The following is a 6,409-nucleotide window of genomic DNA, read 5'->3' on the forward strand; positions in this document are numbered from 1 at the left end:
TGGGTACGTATGCCCTCAATTCGAATTAGAATTGAGATATTATAATAAATGTTACTTTTCAAAATATGTGTATACAAGAGATGAAGAAATTGAACTATACAAATCCTAAGTTTGATGTTGACTCTACCACCTCCAAAACCCTTGATCAATCTTGACCAAGTAAATAACCATGAGCTTAAATTCACCCGTTGTTGCTACTTCCTTGCAAGGCACCCCTTGTCCCAAGGATTTCACCCAACTGAATTAATCTCAAGCGCATGATCATGTAACCAACAATGCCACTTCAATTCACATGTTCTTGCTACTTCCTTGCAAGGCACTCCTTGTACCAAGGTTTTCACATGGTTGAATTAATCCCAATCGCACACTTGTTGAAACCTAAGATTTTCCAACATGATCCACCTTCTCACGCTAATCCCTTGCAAGGTACCCCTTATCCCAAGGCTTTCACTCGATCGGATCCGAATGCACAATCTTGTACAAAACCTTCAAACCCTAAAAGATCTTGAAGGAAAACCCCAACTCAGTTTTCTGATTTGAATTCCTTAAAGTTCTCAACCTAATATTCTCGGTACGACAAACCTAATTGGATGTTATCAACCCTAATCTAGATGACACCCAATCAAAAAATGATTATGTCTAGTTTGATTGCGTGTATGCATAAACGAAGTTAAAGATGATGAGAATGCTTTAAAATCCTGGATTCATGTAGGTTTTACTCACTCTAGAAATCTTACTTGACAGTGATGCATGTATGTAGTATTTATATGCATGAGTGATTTAAGACAAAAAGGAATGCAAAGGAACGCAAAATTTCAAGATTTTAGGTCTATATGTCGACCTATACAAGTCATTTGTCGGCCTGTTTGAAGCATATGTCGACTTGTAAAGGTCATGTGCTCCCTATAGGTCGACATGAAAAGGCGGCACATGGAACAGAGCCTACAGGCTTTAATAACGCAGTATGGGTGTTGACCTGTACACTCTATGTGTCAACCTATGCGGAAGAAAATTTTCTATAGGTCGACCTAAAGTCGTATGTGTCAACATATGTAGTGTTTTTCACACAAAAAATCAAATTTTGATGCATACAAGTCTTTTCTTGATGCATGAATCCTTTCTAGACCATTTCCAACAATGTTGACATGCTTCCTAATGCAAGAATACTAAAATGCACAACTAGACTTGGATGATACTGTCCAATGTACATAAACACTATTTTCTAGTTTTGACATCATACAAAACGTATCTAAATGAAAAGTTGCACTCACATACTCCCCCTTTTAATGATGTCAAAACTTGAGACAATGAATTTCTTGTTCATGAAAAGCTCCCCCTGAATGTGTGTATAACAGGTTCATAGACTTCCCCCCCTTTGACAACATCAAAAAAAGACAAAGTACATTATTAGCAGTATCACATGTTCAATATACAATACAGAGACAATTGCAAAGATAAGAAATGCACTCACATATATTTATCATATATGAAAACACACAAGATTAATAAACACAACCATATTACACACTAGCCATGATCATTCAATATAAAAACCAAAATATCATCATTGTCTCAAATTCAAAATAGCAAAGTAATATTTGTCAATACATAAACCACAAGCAAAAACAAACCATAGGCAAAATAAAGATGCATACTGACTCAAAGCATGATTCAACAAAAATGCATGATGAAACATGAGACCATAAGACATAATCCAAGACAAAATGCACAAACCTTCATTCAACATCACTTCATATTCTTCCACGTCCTCTTGGCATATATCTTTCTCCCATATGCCAACCTTGTCCTTCATTGCAATATTGAGAATCCAAGAAGTCACACATCTCTCGATAGAACCTTTCATAATGACCTGAATATACTTCTCGGAAAGAGATCAAGTGATTAATCCTGGCCAGAACAACAACATGATTAGTGTTCATATCATTCCATAAGGACACCAGAGCCTCTGTCACATATGAAGCAAAATCCTCAAAGTTGGAATTTTGAGTAGACATGTGTTGGTGCATCATACATAACTGCTTCATTTGTGCAACTTCAAAGGTCTCTCGCTATTTGCACTCCTCCACATATCCCTCGTCTTGTCTCATATGCATATTCTGAAGCATAGTCATTATAGAGGCAATATCAACATAATTGGTACCAAAACCAACACTATGATCGTCTCCATGAGGAGCATCATGCATTACGACATACACTTCAGTAACATCATGATGAACTCCCATAGGTTTCTCATCATTCATATGAGCTTTAGGTGCTTCATCACCAAATTCTGCAGGGTCGTTAAAACTGTACACCTTCCTGCCATGCTTACTCAAGCGTAGATGATTTGCATCCCAAAAGTAGTTCATGTTAATCAGTGTACAATGGGAAGATTCTTGAGACGAACCATGAGATTTGTAGGTAAGATTCGGCATGCCAATGCCAAAGTAGTTTAGAATCTTAACAATCATAGAGAGATAGCAAAATAATGTGCCTTTGTTGCATGTTTTGATAGAGAACATACGAGATACAAAGTAGCGAGGCCAATCATTTTGACTTTGTGCAACAAAATGTATACCAAATGAATGTCAACAAAGTCAATTCTCTAAAAATCGCCATTCTTTGGCCGTAAGATATGAGATACCACCAGTAGGAGAATTCTTGGTACCATCTTCAATTGATTGGTGGTAATAGGATCATAATAGTCCTTATCACGAGGAGCCTTGAGTAGCTTATTCACATGAACACCCCAATCAAAATTTACATGAGTGTAAAGATCGGTTACCAACGGATCAACCTCGTCATCCTCATCAGCATCACCAACAGTAATACCAAACAAGGTTTTCCACATATCATTAGTAAACTGATAAACTTTGTTACCTATCGAAAAAATGAAGCAATAACCTTATTTTTCATGTAGCCCTGAGTAGAATACACAAATAAGATCCTCATTGTAATCCTGAGCAAGTTGTAGGAAATAGTCAATCTGTTGATGCTCAACAAGCTTAACACATCAGGTATATCCAAGCAGCCAACCGTAACTGGCTTTCACATAAATTATTTCATTACAAGACGAGTTTGATGCTTTAACTCAAAATCCTTAGCATACTTCTTGGAAACCAAAGTAAATGGATTTTCAGCAGCAATAGTAGAGGTAGTAACCTTGTTTTTACCCTTAGCATTACTCTTGGACTTAGAGAGCTTTAAATCCATGGGAAATGTTGAAATGAAGTGCGCACACCAAATGTTTGACGAAATGTTTGAATGAAGAATGAATGAATATGAGATATTTTTGAATACCAACACACTCAAATAAGACACACAATTACAAATAAACCACAAATAGGCGAAGAATTCAAATATTTTGTGAGATTTGGTGAAATGAGGTTTTTGAAATAAATGAAAAATACAAATGATTTGATAGAAATGAAACTGTTAATGACGTGGGATGGATAAACCAAGAAGAATTTAATATGGATTGAGAAACTTTCAAGGTGCAAAAGGAAATTTAGGAAGTCAAGAGTTTTGGTGCATGCAAGAAAGTGAAGAAAATGAAGAAAAGTGACTGAATCTGTATTTATGAGTTGACCTCAGCATGAATGCGTTGACCTGTCAAGGTTACAGATTGGCACATACTGAAGCGAATACCCAAGAAATCAAAAAAATGTTTTATGTGTCGACCTATCCATTGAATGTGTCGACACATATTGAACAAACTTTGACAAATCCAAAAACTTAATATTATGTGTCGACATATACAAATTTCGTGTTGACACATGATATACAAAACTTGGAAAATTGACACTTGTGAACTTTGGATGACTTTTTAGATGACTCAATTTGACTCATGCATAAATTATTGAATGTGAGACACATGCATATGATGATTTTTCATGGTTTGATAGCTAAAATCATGCAAAATTTTGGAAGTGAACACTTATCACATATATCATACACATAGCACATGATATACCTTTAAGAAATAAACAGGTAAAATAAATACTTACTAACAAATTAAGAAAAATGATTGAAACAATATTACCTCACCGTACGGATGATGGAGGATGCACATGCATTCCACAAGGAACTCTCAAATAAAAGTTAAAATGAATGCAAAACGTGCCACAAACATAACCGAAACCAAAACGCTCTTACCACTTTTCTATTTGTACAATTACTTGAAAGTAAGATTAATAACGTATCTACAAATATTGTTGATTTGATGATCATTGGAGATTCTCTAATTCAAAAGAAGATCTTCCACTACAATGGACTTTCAACCTTCCTCTTTTCACGACTATTATCTTCTTCTTTCTCATTTTCCACTGCTTTTAGGCTGATCAATTCCTTTTTTGGTTTCTTTGAGAATGTCTTGTGAAGTTATACCTATATCATGAAAAGAAATACCTATCCCAAAATTTCTCGGATAGAAAACATTAATAATAATCAACACACTTTTACTAATTAAATAAACCCTAAAAGTTAACCCCCTTGTAACACAATCCATCTTGCTTGCCACATAGTCAAAGCAATAAGGAGATGTTACCCATATTATGCCTTGATCTTCCATAATAGAGATCCCATACTCTCTTCATAGAGCCATGACATTTATCCTACAAGATCAACGAAAAGTGCTAGGTACCTAATCTTCATTGGGTCTTTGAGGATTAGTGAAACATTGGTTGCATTTAGGCAACCATTGAAAAGCAAAACATATTTAGAACATAAAATTTACTAAAATTGCATTTTCAATAGTGTAACCTTTCTTACAACAATAAAGACAAGATAAGTTGTACCCCATGTCCTCATCATCGAATTTCTCGTCATTACTCATTTTACAATCAGTTTGCTCAATGGTTTGAGGATTTTGATCTTAAATTCTTTAGAGAAATAAACTTATTCTCTTCTACCCTATCTTTACCTTTATCTCTCTTAATCTTCTTTTCATACTATTTTTCATGTTTTTCCAAGCAAGTGAGTTCTTTCTCATATTCTTCCAATTTACCAAACAAAATAGTGAGATCATGTACTTTAAGATCATTCGCCTCTTTAATTGCGGTGACCTTGGGTTTCCATTCCCTATTAAGACATATTAAAACCTTATTAGTAACAATATCATTGGAAATAGGCTTACCTAGAGCATTCAACCGGTTAATAAGATGTGTGAATCTCTTTTGCATGTCGGCAATGGTTTCACCATGCTTCATACGAAAGAGTTCAAACTCTTGATTCAATATGTTGACTCTAGCTTGTTTGACCTTATTAGTTCCCTCACGGGAAATTTCTAATACGTCCCACATAGATTTGGCGGTTTCACAATGGGAAACACGATAATACTCATCAACACCTAACACAAATATGAGAATATTTTGTGCCTTCCAATCATGTGACCACAACTTTCCATCATTATCATCCTATTGACTTTCCAGTTTTTGTATAGTGTCACCTTCATCATTGATCATTGTAATTTCGTTAGGACCATTGATGATGGCATTCCATACACCCTTATCAACGGAGTTGACATGGATACACATACAAGCTTTCCAATATCCATAATTCTCATCGATAAAAATATGTGCTTTACTATACGCCCTTTTAGGTTTAGTAGACATTATCTAATAAGTAAATCTTAAGCACAAAATAAACCGAAGCTCTGATACCACTTGTTAGACGATTAACCCAAATCTATATGGGGGGGGGGGGGGGGGGGGATAGATCACAAGTTTAGAACTTGAACCAAAATTGGTTTTGAGAAAGTTTATATATATATATATATATATATATATATATATATATATATATATATATATATATATATATATATATATATATATATATATATATATATATATATATATATATATATATATATATATTCATGATCATCAAGCTATGGATAAGCTAGACATCAAATAACAAGAGTCACCACCGCGCTTTTATTGTTTCCAAGGGAAAAGTACGAGGAAAACCCAAAAATAAGAAGTTTTCAAATCAAAACTAATAAAATGCCAGAGATTACAGGTAAGGGGGTTGGTTGCACAGAGGGAAGGTGTTAACACCCAAAGTGTCCTAGGTACTCCTAGGGAGCCCTTTCTTGTGCGCATATGTATTTTGTACAAATGATGTTAACAAGCAAATAAAATGGGGGGATGATAAAAGAATTCATTAATTATATTTTTGTGTTTTAAAAGACCTTCGGACTTGTGCCTATGTACCAACATAAAAATGAGGGATCAAAACCTCGTAGTTCGTGATACAAATTTCAAAATGGATGCTTTGATTTAAACAAAAATTAGGTTTGAAAGGCACAAAGGCCTAAAAAAAGGTTTGAATGAGTTAGTTCTTTTTGTCTTTTGAAGTCTTTAAGTCAAGTATAGTTAAGTTTATTTACATGTTTATTTAAGAAAGG

This window comes from Lathyrus oleraceus, chromosome 3 (genome assembly GCF_024323335.1).
Source record: "Lathyrus oleraceus cultivar Zhongwan6 chromosome 3, CAAS_Psat_ZW6_1.0, whole genome shotgun sequence".
Lineage (NCBI taxonomy): Eukaryota > Viridiplantae > Streptophyta > Magnoliopsida > Fabales > Fabaceae > Lathyrus > Lathyrus oleraceus.